The 14,480-nt window shown below is 41.7% G+C and overlaps 1 long non-coding RNA gene across 1 annotated transcript in view; it reads right to left on the bottom strand.

Moving 5' to 3' along the window:
• The window catches only part of LOC125389439 (uncharacterized), a 46,139-nt gene extending 40,228 nt beyond the window's left edge, over positions 1–5,911 (bottom strand). The window contains exons 1-3 of the long non-coding RNA XR_007228456.3: positions 5,640–5,911; positions 4,014–4,070; positions 1,978–2,031 (exon numbers count right to left, since the gene is read on the bottom strand). This is a non-coding gene — a long non-coding RNA (uncharacterized LOC125389439). The remainder of the gene's footprint in view (positions 1–1,977; positions 2,032–4,013; positions 4,071–5,639) is intronic.
• Between the last annotated feature and the right edge of the window lie 8,569 nt (positions 5,912–14,480).

The raw sequence follows: 14,480 nt of genomic DNA, 5'->3' as shown, positions 1-14,480 counted from the left end.
ATGACTGAGGAAGATGGGATAGTGTATCAGCTATGCCTGCTAAAACATTGAGGGGGATTTAGCTCTAATACATATATGCAGATGGCAGTGTTGAGCAAAATATACAAAAAATGAATTAATGAAACCTTAGGATACACCAATAAAAGGATAGTGTCCAGATTGAAGGAGATGGTTTTCTTTTTACGACACACCATTTCAGGAGTACTGGGTTTAGTTTTAGAGTACCATATACCGAGAATGACAAAACAGAATGCAGTATGTCCTCAAAAGGACAAATGAGCAAACAAGGAGGCTGGAATGCAAGACAAATGTAGAATTATCACATATGTTAAGTCTAGAGGCTAATATCTAGACATATCAATCCCAGAGAACTGGGAAAAAATGTGGTTCAATAGTCATCTTGTGGAAGAGATTCTTTGATGTAGGAGAGTCTTCTATCTATCTGTTACTTTCATTGGTTAATTAATAAAGAAAACTGCCTGGCCTGATAGGTCAGAACATAGGCGGGGAAGACAGAACTGAATTCTGGGAGAAAAAAAAACAGGGTCAGGAGAGCCGCCTCCATGAAGCTGCCAGGTCAGACATGCTGAATCTTTCCCGGGTAAACCAGGAGCTCATGATGACATACAGATTATTAAAAATGGGTTAAAGTCAAGATATGAGAGTTAGCCAGAAAAGGCTGGAGATATCTGGGCCAGGCAGTATCTAAAAGAATACAGTTTCCATGTAATTATTTAGGGTAAAACTAGCCGGATGGTGGGACACAGCCCACCACTCCATTTTGCAGCAATCCTTCTCTCCAGGTAAGGCTATCCACATATATGGCTTTCTATACCATCCCTTTGGTTGAAAATGAAATTAATGAAATGTATGCCCTGCCAGTGCTGAGGGATGTATGCCTGGGAAGCCCATATATGAAGGTTCTGTTGAACTTGTCCATATTGGGTTTCATGATCTAAGTTGATTAGAATGATTGACCAGGTCTCTTCCTCAAGAGGGCACCAGATCTCATTACAGATGGTTGTGAGTCACCATGTAGTTGCTGGAAATTTAACTCAGGACCTCTGGAAGATCAGGCAGTGCTCTCAACTGCTGATCCATCTCTCCAGCTCCTTGGCTAGTAATTTTCAAATCTGTTTGTCCAGAAGACAGCACTCTTCTGAGCTTCTGCCCTCCCTGCCCTCGGTTCCCTTTATCTAGACTGCCTCAGGCACCTTCACCTCCACAGGACTAGAACCAAATTGTTAGTCCTATTTTTGCAAGTAAAGAACCCCAGGCTCAAAAAATTCTTAGTGGATTTCCCTCTGGGCTCCAGCAAGGAAATTTGTCCCAGTCTGGCTAACACTCTGAGTGTGTACCTTTATATTTCTGTGATGCTAGCTTATACAATAATCAGGAAGAAATGGAAGCAAACCCTCCAAATGTGTCTTGCAGCCAGGTTCACAGGGGATTTGGTCTTCCCTCAAAAATGAATGTGCTTTGAATCCTAAATTTTCTAGATTATATTAAAAATTAATTTCTGGCACCGTCAGGGACAAAATCATTAATTAAAAAAACTTGGAGAGATCCCTGCCCTTCTCTAGACCACACTTCCCTGATTGTTAAAGGGAAGGTCTCCATGTCTTCTTACAGATGGATCCTTCCAAGTGTCTATAGCAGACATTGTTCTGGGGAAGGCACAGATATTATGAATAAGTGTTCATGCCATTTGGCCTGTGTAATAGCTCAGCTGTGTTCCAACCTCATCCTCCACGACCTGCTGGGCTGCAGGCTGATCATATATCTTCACAATACTCTCGTCAGCTCCAGGCATTCAGCCCAACATGACGTACTTGTGCACCGTCCTGATGCGCCTCTGGCAATATCAGCATGTTACTCAACTGGAGAAGTGATCAGGTAAAAATGACAACCCCGAGGCACATGCAGTACCCCTCCCCACACCTCAAGACTCTGATGCACTCTGCATGGGTCACTTACAAGATTTATGGCCTTGGACAAATCATGGACCTCTCTGAGCCTCAGTTTTCTCATCTGTGAAAAGAAGAAGGGGAGGGGGGAATAACATACAAGGCTATGGATGTTGGTCAACCGGTAGAACGCTTGTTTAGCATGCACAAAGCCCAGAGTTCAAGTTGATGACACACACCTATGACCCCAGCACTTAGGAGCAGAGGTAGGAGAATCAGAAGTTCAATGTCATCCTTGGCTACAAAGAAAGTCTAAGGCCAACCTGGACAATGTGTCCATAAAAGGTTAGTAATCCATAATTACCTAACTGTTGTGAAAACTGACATTTTTGGCTGAGCCAAAATATACATTTTTAAAATTGTCCACTTAAAGAAAACCTTGGATTCACTAGTTCTTATGAAGTCCCCCTTCTGTGTCCTTCCATTCTGATCATTGCCCCATCACCCACCAGCCAAATACTCAAAGAACTAAGGCTACATTTGGGGACTCACAGCTCAGCCACTAGTACAAGTCATGTGGCTTCTGCTTTCTTTCACAGGAAGCAAGTTCCTTCCCACTGAGACTGTCCAGGCAGTTCTGCAGGAGCCCCCATCCAATCATTCTGCCTCTTGAGGTCAAATTGTACTAATAAATCCTCTTAGTCATGAGAAGTCTAAAGATATCAGAAGACAGTCATCATGGCCTATTCACTTTTCAGGCTTCTTTCCTTAGTCTCCATTTTGTCTCATTCCCCCTTTAAAGACAATATAACCAAGCACAGTACTTGAGATATGGCTCTACAAATGCTGGTCAGGATAAAAGAATCAATTGCTGCAATTTTAGAGCCTATACAATAATTAACAAATATAATCTGAGTTTACATTAACTTTTCCACCTTAGCCATGGGTTCATCCTTTAGAACTGTAATTTCTTAAAAGAATTTTGTTTGCTTTATAAAACAAACACAAAATGTCACACTTGCTCTTATCAAATTTATTTTGTTATTTTTGGATTATCTTTGTAGTCTGGTAAATTCTTCATAGATTCCTAGTTCTGTCATCCAGCATGTTACTTCTCCCTGCATTCCAGTTCTGTCTTCCCACCGCATAAACCTGCTATTCTACAGCTCCACCCAAGACATGAACTAGAATGTTGAAGCCAAGCCAGAGCCAGGTAGAGCGCTGCAGGCAGCCTACTACCCGGGACCTCTCCATAATGATGACGTTCAGCATTTTCCCTAACTTGATGTGCCTGAGAGACCTTGTGCCCACCCATTTCCATCATCACAGTGGCTCACATAGCATCTTAGAGACTCAGGGAGGGGCAGGCCTCCTGAGAAGCAAGCTGAACTGGGAGAAAGGCCTTTCTGCATGTGCTGTTCCTAATTCCAAAGAGAACAGATCCTCATCCTGCACACTGAGTGAGAATTCCTGATCCAGAAAAAAATAACAAAAAAGAACTGACACCCTTTGTGAATGTTTTCTTCATGTGCATGGGTGGTTCTGGGAAATAAATAAGCAATATATGTAAAGTATCCAGCATGTTTGGTAGATAGTCAGTTCTCAGTAAAAGATTGCCTTAAAGAACGCACTCAGAATCTCGCTAAAAGAGAAATGCTGACTCATAGTTCCTCCATCTTGTTCACAGAGCACCACAACAAAAGTCTTTGTCATGCTCTTCTCTGCCCTGCAGACACATTATAATCATCAATTAATTAATAGATCTCATTCAAAAAGGCCATATTTCCTGGCTCTTAATTCTGACTACATAGCATAGTTCCCCAATGGGAATATTGTGATTAACACTGTACCATATTATCCACAGCCCCCATCATTGCCCTTCCAGCTGCTTCTTTACCTAATCCTGCTTTTTACAGAACCAGGAATAGAATCTAGGCAAGGTAGCCAAGGCTGTTCTTGAAACTACGCAGTTCCCATATTTTTACAGCTAAAGGCCAGATTGTGCTACCCCATTCTGCTCACACCCACATCTCTGACATCATCCCCCAAGTCCCCCCCCTTCTGCCTCTTCCATCTTGTGTTCCAGTGACTCATGATGCTGCGTACCACATCTCAAGGCTTCCAGTCGCCACAGGTCCAGGTGAAGTCGAGGAGGAAGGGAATCTGAAATTCGAGAAATCCGTGAGTGTGCAACACCAGAAAACATTTTATCCTGGGTTTCTCTAGTACTGCTTGGGTAATAATCCATGCATTATTATAGAAACAGCAAATATGTACATGGATGCTTTATATTTTCTAAAATTCTACAGTGAATAAATTTCTCTTTGATCCTCAATATAGCTCAGTGGCTTCATTTGTGAAAAGCATTGTTAAAAAATTTAGAAAGAAATTGTCTTTATCAAGCTAAACTATACATACACATACACAAAAATAATCCCTGTCACATAATCCAACTCAATAAGACAAAAATGTTGAATATGACGTACTTTGCCCCCAAAGGCATTAAACTCTAAGTTTCTATCTTTTAAGCAGGATGATATTAGCTGTATTTTAGAAATAAGCGTAATTCTCTAAAAGGTTAATTTGCTCAATGTTCACATTACAAATAACAGAGACGACCCACAAAGCCTAGGTTATTTGATTGTAAACCTTCTAATTCTTACCTTCTCAGTCCTGGGAAGGCCATTCAACTGCCTTCAGCAAAATGGCCGCCATCCTCCCTTTGGAGAAATGGGCAGTGGCTAACTGAAGCCATCTTCCTAAATACGCAGAATCCTAACAAATTCTCAAAAAAATATTTTTTTAAAAAATATCACCTTCCCTTCCAGGCACTGAAGTTTCTAATAAATCATTCTAGAAAAGCTTTCTCTCTCCTTACAGGTAGGAAGCCGCAGAGCCGCATGCACCCCTGCCCGCTGAAGCAGCCAGCTCCAACCCCACCCTCCATCTTGCCGCAGTACATGACTCGTCATCGTCATCAAACCATCGGGCCTGCCCACTGCATCAGAAATGCCGCAGTCTGCGGAAATGTCATTGTTTTCATCCTCCATGTCTCAGCCCCGTCTTTTCCACGGCAGTTCCCACAAACAACAGGAATACGTGCACATGACAGAAATTCAGACAACGCAGTCCAATTTCTACATAAAGCCACAAGCCCCGAGGAGAAGCCCTGCCAGAGATGAGGAATGACGCACTTTGCTGAAGCTGCCACTTCCCCAACCACCTTGCTAAAAAATAATTAGGAAGTAAACACTCCAACTCAATTCTAATCAACTCCCTCATTCACACCTTGGCTTACCTATTGTAATTAACTTTCTTCAAAATCCGCTCACTCCCTCCTAATTTAAATGTCTATCACAGTTAAAGGGGTGAAAAGGCTGTCATTAGTGGGGTGAGACAATCAATCAAATAGCCTGAGGTGAGTCCCGTACAAAGAATGGCCCTAGGAGTTGGCCTGCAGAGCCAGGCATCATCACTGCACCACAAACCACCCAGTCTCAGCTTCAGCCAGCCAGATGACGTCAGCGTTCAGACTGCCTCCCAGATGCCTCAATTTAGAGCCCCAAACCCCTTTTTATATATCTTTATATATTAAATATATAAAAAATTTTTCTTCATGTTGTGCTAACCTCTTCTGAGTCCTCCCTCTATCAACCCTACTTCCTGTATTTTCCTGTTTTCTTATCTGGTTTCTTTTCTTTTGCTCAGATTATTTTCAACATCTATAAATACCTGGATCCTTGTCTGGGCTTGAGTCAGCATAGTCTTCAGCCATCTTCTTGGCTTTACCGACCTCAGGCTCCAGCTCTGCGCAATTCCCTTAAACTGGCTCAAATGGATTTTAACTGGACAGAAATTACTTTTTTTTCTTTGTCATAAAATATCTAAAGTGATCAAGATCAATTTCTGTCCATTTTCAACCCACTTGGTCCAGTTTATAGCACTGACGCAGTAGCAAGGCACTGAGGGACTCAGGATGCATCAGGAATGAGATGAAGCTGCGTCAGTTCTGCTCAGAAGACCAGTGGGGGACAAAAAGGACCTGATGCTGAGGATCATACCATTAGTAATGGTGACGCTGGAGGGGGGAATCAGAGAGAACCTAATAGTCCATGAGATAGGATCAAACCACTGTGGACCCCGGGGGAGGGGCTAAAAGCCTGATGCTCAATGACGCAGTATCTAATCATTCCTGTGAGAAAGGAGGGGAAAGATGCTGATGCTCAGCAGATAGGAACAAACCACTGCCATGGACAGGGAGCTGAGAAGGGATGCTTTAGTGCAAGACATCATCAAAGCATTCTTACAAACCAGATAACTAGAGGGAAGGGTAAGAGAACAGAGGGTATAATAATCTATGAGACAGGAGCAGGCCACTCTGGAGATTTAGTGACAAGGATGATGTCCTGAGAAATAGGACCAAACCACTGGGGGAACAGAAGGGGGGCAGGAAAGAGCTGAAATCTCCTAAAGCAAAATTAATTCCCCCTAGTGACATAAAAGAAGATTCAATATTCTTAGAGATAGAGTCAAATCCTGTTTCATGATTTTTAATGGGTCTGATATACATGATCTCCTTTGCTCTCTACTCCGCCCTGATGGTTGGATCAGACCATATTTCCACAAAAGCTTCTGCACAAATTCTGAGCTGCCCCTGAGGGTTGCTAGGCAACAGTGCAGCAGCTGCCCAGCGAACCTTGCCCTTTTGACATTAACCCCTTAGTTTCTGAAAGGAAAATAAGAATGTACAAAAAATGAGGAGCAAGATGAGGCAATAATCAACAAATGCTAGTCAAGGGAGAATGGATCGTGTACAAAGATCCCTTAAAATTGAAATGTAGCTAGTGAGCGGGTGGGAAATGATGGATACACAGAAGTGGAAACATCCTTACACAGCAACCATCCTGTAGCTTTTAAAGAATCAGAACCAATCCCTGGTCAGACCTTTGAACCTTCCTATGACATCCTTAACCAGTGCCTCTTGAACATCATTTATATGTTTCTTTAAGGTAGCTGTTGCAACTTCCTGGGAAACGTACCCCGTTTTCCTATACCTCTGGTTATCCTTTTCATTCAATCCAAACATCCCCAAGTTAACCCTGTAGTGTGTGCTCTATCTTCTAGAGTGGTGGATGCTAAAGACAAACTAGGACTCACAGGCCATATCCAACCTACCGTCTATTTTCATGCAGAACATAGTCTAAGAATGTTTTTTGACATTTTAGCTTTTTTTTTAAAAAAAAAGCAAAGAAAGGTGGTACGCTCCTTCATTTACACACACGTAGGAATACTTCCCTGTCACCAAGGTAGAGTTAAATAAGCACATAGAAACCAGGAGAGTTCTCAAAACCATAAACATGCTGTGCCTGGCTTTCTAGACAATAAGTGTACTAAATCTCAGGAGTCTCCCGATTTTGCTGGAAAAAATAACTGGCCCTATAGTTTGATGGTCTTTCACTTAAGAGACCTCAGGTACTATGGAGACTGTATCAGCCCTTCCTCCACGCCCACCTTACTAGTCTAGAGAGCTGGGAAATAAATGAGGCCTGGCCTGAGATACAGTGACCATGCAACAAGCTTGTTCTTTCTGGTACTGATGCTACAAGGTCCTTAGCTCTCCATTGTGCCTGCCTTCGTGAGCTCAGGGCTAACTAACCTGGTCAGGAAGACAAAGCCCACAGTGATGTCTGCCAGATATCCAGTCCCATTTTCCATGGCCTCTGTTGATCCTGGAGCCAACCTTCAGGCTGGACTCAACAGATTCAGGACGAAAATAGGCGCTTGGCCGGGAAGGCTGGCTTTCCACAAAGTGCTCTTTCCCCCAATGGCCAAAGCAAACGCTGCAGGCTGGGGCTAACAGCCAGCCAGCCGCTCCCGACCTCTGCCGGCCAGCACCAAGGAGGCCCAGAGTCAACAGTGCACGCACAGGTCTTCTATTTCATTCCTCCTTAATTACTCCAACATCAGATTTCCCTTCAGTGAATCTGAAAAACCAAACAGAACTGAAGGCGGCTCTCGCCTCTAGGAAATCTCAGAGATCTTCTACCAACCTCGGCTTCAAAGATTTATTCTCTTTAGCTTCTCAGTGTTACGCCCAAATCCGCAATCCCCAGCAAGCCAGCAAGGAAACCAAGAGTCCCGTATGTAAAAAAGCAAAGAGCCTTTATTTTAATCAAGTTTGCAAACTCGGTCTCCCTGCATGCCCAATGTATTGGAACAACCAGAGAGTTCCGAGTTCAATTAGAATAGGGTTTAAACTGATTGTCCCTGTTTCTTAAGGGAAGGAAGGATGCATGCAGGAAAGCGTTAACAGCACCCCATATTCTGGCTGGCTCATGTGCCAAATGGGGAATTAAAACAGTCAAACCAACCATTCTTCCTGAATTAGGTAGCCAGTCTCTCCTCACTGTGAGGAGGGCTTGGGTGAGAGTCAGGATTTGAATACTGGGTAAGGAGGGCATGGAGAAAGGAAGCGGGAAAGCAAAGGAAAATAATAGAAAATCCTAAATGAGACTAAAGAAAACCTTGCATTCTTGCTTTTGTTTAGGAGTACTGAGGATTGAACCCATAGTCTCATAGACACCAGGCAAGCACTCTACCCCTGAACTACATCCTAGTCCTCTTTACTTTTTGTTTTAAAGCAGGATCTAAGTTGCTCAGGGTGGCTCTGAACTCAGCCTGTAGCCTAGGCAAGACTTGAATAATAATGTGTATTATTTAATATATAAATTGAATACAATTTATAATAAATATAAATGTGAAATTTCTGTCTCACCCTCCCAAGTATATGGACTTTCAGGCACTGCAAAAGAAAGTATGTCCATCTAGCACATGAAATCTCTTTTAAAGCAATGGCATGATCAGTGAGTGACAGTGGGATGGGGGGAGTAAACCTAGAAAATGACACTGCATTAAGTATGACTGTTGGTGTAGAAACTACTCTTCCAATGAACCTTTCTCTAATGATAATAATAGACATCTCTCAATTAAAAACCAACCTGTAATTAAAGAGAAATTTGTCCCCAGTGATGTTTTATTCCTGAATTGGTGAAAAACATACCCCCAGAATGACATAGACAACTCACAAGATTATTGTAAGATATTTTAGATTTTTGAGGGAAATATACAGCTCATAAACTAGCACCATTAGAAAATTACTGAGTCAGTGGGGGCACAATGAACCAAAAATACCGGACACTTTTATATATACACTGCATGTACTATTTCATGTCATCTCCAGTCATTGAGAGGTAAGTCCTAATATTGTTTCTGTTTCTTAAAGAAATAAGGCTCCAAAAGATAAAAAATCATTTTCCCAGGATACCCAGGCAAGTGACACCATGATGAGAGACCAGTTGTAGGAAATTCCAGAAATTGTTTTCTTGACCTGTTCTGCATAATTAGTTCTATGCATACTGAAGTTCTAGGCTTGGAAGAATGTCTTAAAGTATTAGTCCTATTCTAGAAGTACAGAAGCATCTTATTTCTAGATTAACATTGACACTATCAGAGGTATAAGGAAAGAGGCACTGCTTAAAAATAAATACTAAGCAGAAGCAAAAATTCAGGTACCCTTCAAATTTTGGGGGAATCTCCATGGTTTATAGAATCTTGCCTTACATTTTGTTTTATTAGCATATATTCATTGCATCATGATTTGTTTAGTAAGGACAATTTTCTTCAAGTATCTAAAGTACCCTGATTATATCCATTTCCCCATATCTTCTCTTTCGTCCTCCCTCCTGCACTCTGTCTCTTGCTCTGCCTCTCATCTCCCTCTTGCCAGAAGTCTCCCTTATGCTTTTACATTATACATATGGTCTTGTGTAGCTACCCAAATTAGAGGATCTATGAATGACAGAAAACATGCAAGACTTGCCTGGCTCATTTCACTTAATATGATCATCAAAAATATGGTCCATTTCCATCAAAAAAATCATTTTATTCTTCATAACTAAATAAAGCTCTGTCATCCACATGTACCATATTCTCTTTATCCATTCATCTGTCAACAGACCCTGAGCTGATCCTGTCACTTGGCTGTTGTGAATAGTGCCCCATGACCATGGATGGCAAGTATCTCTGTGATATGCTGACACAGTGTCTTCTGAGTATATAGCCAGTAGTGGCACAGATGTTACTCTAATTATCTTGCAGCATTTAAATTCATTTTTACTGTAGTGAAAGAAGCCGTTATCTTTTAACTGATGGAATATAAAATAGCCCTAGTTACCACTGTTCTCCCCCCAAAGTAGGGACAAAACCAAACAACACAGGACAGGAGAGTAGAATCAAGAGAACCACAAAGGGAAGGAGCCAGTGTCATAGCTGAACCAGTGTGTAGCCTGTCCAACATCTGGGCTTTCTTGTCATGTAAATAAAAACTCGTCAGCATTTTTTTGTCCATTTCAGTTGGGTGCGCCATAATTTGCAATCAAAACATCCTTTGTGGGAGTTACTTTTCTAAACCACTGAACACAATGCTCAGTATGCCCATGCATATCTAAGAATCCCGTTTCAGTGCCAGCTGTCTGCAGAAGACTGATATGTATTGCAAAACACAATTTATTGTTTAATGCAATGTGTACACATCAGCCATTACACATAATTTTACTCTATAAAACATTGCAGCGAGTTTATAGTTATTTATAGCTACCTCTTTAGCTATGCTTTCTCCCACTGTACAGTAAATCTGCAGTGCCTTACAAAGTATCAGAAGATCTTCCAAAAACTGAAGTCAAGGTTTAACCTTTCAGTTCCTCTGCAACTGGTGGGCCAAATGATGCCCAGCAAGTCCTATTTCTGCTAAAATTTCTGGTAGCTCAAAAACTTGACCTTTCAGTTCTAGGCACATGCAGAATAACTATGGATAAAAAAAATTCATTCAGGCCAGCATCCAATTCTCTACACCAGACCTGATACAGAAATCCAGTGAAGAAATTGTTGGCATGTGTCATGGGTTAGTGAACACAGCACACAGATGGTAAGAGTGTCATGATGATTACCACAAATGTGGTCAACTAATTACAGAGCACCACAAAGACATTTTCAGAGATGGACAGTAGTGGCACACACCTTTAATTCCAGCACTCAGGGGGCAGAGGCAGGCAAATTTCTTTGAGTTCGAGGCCAGCCTTGTCTACAGATGAGATTCCAGGACAGTCAGGGCTTCAAAGAGAAATTATGTCTCAGGAGAAAGATAAAAGACACTTCCAGGAAGGCCCCCAAAATGTACCCATCCAATTCTCTCTTCTGTCCTAGCTCCAAGAATGTAACTGTATCATAGAAATCAAACTGTTGTGATAGCTGAAAGCTTGAGCCATTTTCACACTCTGATGTCTCTCTGGACTAGTATCTTCATCTTTCTAAGCACCCACATGGCTATACATTCTTCTGTTACCACTTATTTTATTGACTTGTGACTATCTGTGGATGTCTGTCTTTCTCAGTAAACTTTGAGTTTCTTAAGAACAGTGATTGTGCCTTCTCATCCTCTGTATCCCATTGCCCTACCAGAAAAGTTCAAATAGAACTGTCATCCAGAAGTGCTTTTTCATTTGTATACTGGATTGTATATTTCTATTTTCATTTCTCAGGTTTTGGAAAGCATTTTTAGCTTAATAATAACTTCAGAAAGAGTTTAAGTCTGTCATGATATAGTGTTCAAATACAGAACCAAGGTAAAGTTACACTTTTCAAAATACAGAATTCTCTTTAGGTGAAAATTTGTTTATTAATATTGTGTAACAGTCTTGTCAATGTTTTGGTTTTTTGTGTTTACATGTTTGTATGCATGTCTGTGTATGTGTATGTATGCACAGGTATGTGGAGACCAAAGGTCAAGGCTAGGGGGTCTTCCTCAATTACTCTCCACCTTGGTTTTGGGGATGGATCTCTCACTGAAGCTGGAACTCCCAGATTCTGCTAATCTCTCTGGCGTGTAAGCCCCAGGGACCCATCCTTCTGTGTCTGCCTCCCCAGTTGGAATCACAGTGATGCACCACCATGCCCTGACTTTTATATGGGCCCTGGGGATCCTAATTCTGGTCCTCATGCTTGTGCCTTTTTTACTGACTGATCCATGCCCTCAGCTCCTAGTGTGTTTACTGAGCACTCTCCTCAGTTGCCAATGCTTTTATTTCAAAGAAAAGGCTGCATAAATTTTCATGAAAACTAGATACTGATATAGTGATATTTTGTTTATGTTTTAACAAATAAAGCTTGCCTGAAGATCAGAGTACAGAGCTAAGTCACTAGAGGACAAAGAGAGGTGGCACACACCTTTAATCTTAGGACTTGGGAGGCAGAGCAAATGGATCTCCGTTAGTTCAAGACTACCCTGAGCTACACAAGACTGAGTCTGTCTAAAAAAAGAAACAGAGCTCACACAAAAATGGTTCCAGCAGTTGGGATCACACGTGCTGAATCCCAGAACTAGGGAGACAGAGACAGGTGTGATATGGCTGGGTGGAGAGAGGAATATAAGGCAGGAGGAGACAGGATTTCAGTGCAGTCTGCGGTTTGGTGAAGACAGTTGCAGTCTGAGAATGAAGTCTAAGGAGGCAGTCTGAGGACAGGATTGCCCCTTTCATCTGAACTTTGGTAGAGGTAAAAGGTCCCTCTATTGGCTGGCTGCTCTGCTTCTCTGACCTCTCAGTTTTCATCCCTTGATATCTGACTCCAGATTTTTATTAAGAACAATTAGAATTCATGCTATACACTGACTCTAATAGAAAACATTTTCAGGGTCCATATTTTAAATTTTAACAGAATCTACCAGACATATTTATCCAGTATAGTGTAACGTCTATTTTATTTTTAAACCAGGCTGAGAGAATGATGTTTGAGATGAATATTTGCTGATGATATCAATGTGTTTGTTCTACAGTTGCAAAATGAAAAACAATCTTGAGAACCAGTTGTTCTCAATATATGACTCTGGGGTCACTGGAATCCTTTTAGAAAAGTTACAAGTTCACCCTATTTTGATAAGAATGCTGCAATGTTGTCTTTTTTGCTAAGCCAAGCATACACTGATGTGTCAGAGGCAGTGGTGGTGAAACCATGGGGCCTTACCATGAGTCCAGGTGGAGAACCAAAATGTGTTAGTAAGCACTTAGGGAATGTTTCATCTTGTAAAGTTTGAGTTAATGTATGATGTAACTGAAGTGCTTTTTAAAAATCATAACCGTTTCAGCCTTGGCCTAGATGGGGGTTTCTTCAGAACACTGTAGATTGCCATAGTACACACAGATGCTCCCACCCACCCACCCACCCACCTGGGTGGGTTGCTGTTGTTGTTGCTATGTGCCTATTCTCTTCTCTCCCCATTAGACAGTCCAGGATTTTATCCTTCAGTGCTCCTCCTTCAGCAGTGTTCAAGGTTGGCGAATAGCAGTAGGGACAGTACAGAATTGCAGGCACCAATGTTCCCAGAACCTACACCACAACGCATTCTTGCAGATGAGAGACCTTTCTCATTCAGCCACACTTTCGTTGATGTTAATGCCAATTTATGTTTCCAGAGCTTCTGCGGACTGAACAGTGAGAGATGTCATCTAGGAACATACGTGATGATGGGAAGAAAGTTATCTCTGAATGCCAAACTAAAGCCTGCCAAAATCAACTAGTCACTGCATTTCATATATGCCCTGTGACCTTTCCACCTTCACATCTTTGCTCTTCCTGGTCTCGAGATCATAAATGGCTTTTTTCCATTTCTTCTCAGTGGCAAATGCTAATTGACCTTCAAATATAGTCTCCTGGCTCAAATTCCGCCCATACAGCAGCCTCCCCTAGGTGTTGTTTCCTTCTCTTTTGTGCTACCGCAAAGAGCCTGGGTTCTGGCTCTTCCTATATTTCTATCATCTGCTTCCATTAACATTTCTACTTTACCCTCTCCTCCCATACACTCATCTCTTGCCTCTAATACCACAGCTGTATATAAAGTAGCCTCCCTGCCAACAGTCTTTCTTTCTATCCTACAGGCTTCATTATGCTATTGCCAAAGGCAGCTTTCTAAAATGCAGAGCACTACTCTGATTTAAAACTTCTCTTTGTATTCACAATCCCAGAGAACCTAGACAACAATGAGGATCCCAAGAGAGATATACATGGATCTAATCTACATGGGAAGTAGAAAAAGACAAGATCTCCTGAGTAAATTGGGTGCATGGGAACTATGGCACAGGGTTGAAGGGGAGGGGAGAGATAGGGATGGGAGCAAAAAAAAGGTATAACTCAATAAAATCAATAAAAAAAACTTCTCATTGTAGAAGACTATAAACTCAGTAACATAATAAACCACAGTAATTCCGTGAACTCAATAGATCAGAATCATGGGCCGGGAGAAATGGAGGAGTAGTAAGTATATTTAGAAATGTAGATTCCCAACAAGATTTGGTTTCCTGAAAGTCTGTAATTTTAAAAACTTCACAAATTTGCCAAGGATGGCAAGTATGCTTCACCTCATGAATCAATTCAAATTGGCTGCAAGTAGCCATTTGGAGTACTGTACTGTGTCGTGTTGTGTTGGGAATCTTAAGTCCCATCCAGTTTGAGTGGGAAAGAACA

Source organism: Myodes glareolus, chromosome X, assembly GCF_982192425.1.
Source record: "Myodes glareolus chromosome X, mMyoGla1.1, whole genome shotgun sequence".
NCBI classification, from domain to species: domain Eukaryota; kingdom Metazoa; phylum Chordata; class Mammalia; order Rodentia; family Cricetidae; genus Myodes; species Myodes glareolus.
Note: the sequence above shows the minus strand (reverse complement) of the source record. Positions and strands in the feature narration are given on the sequence as shown.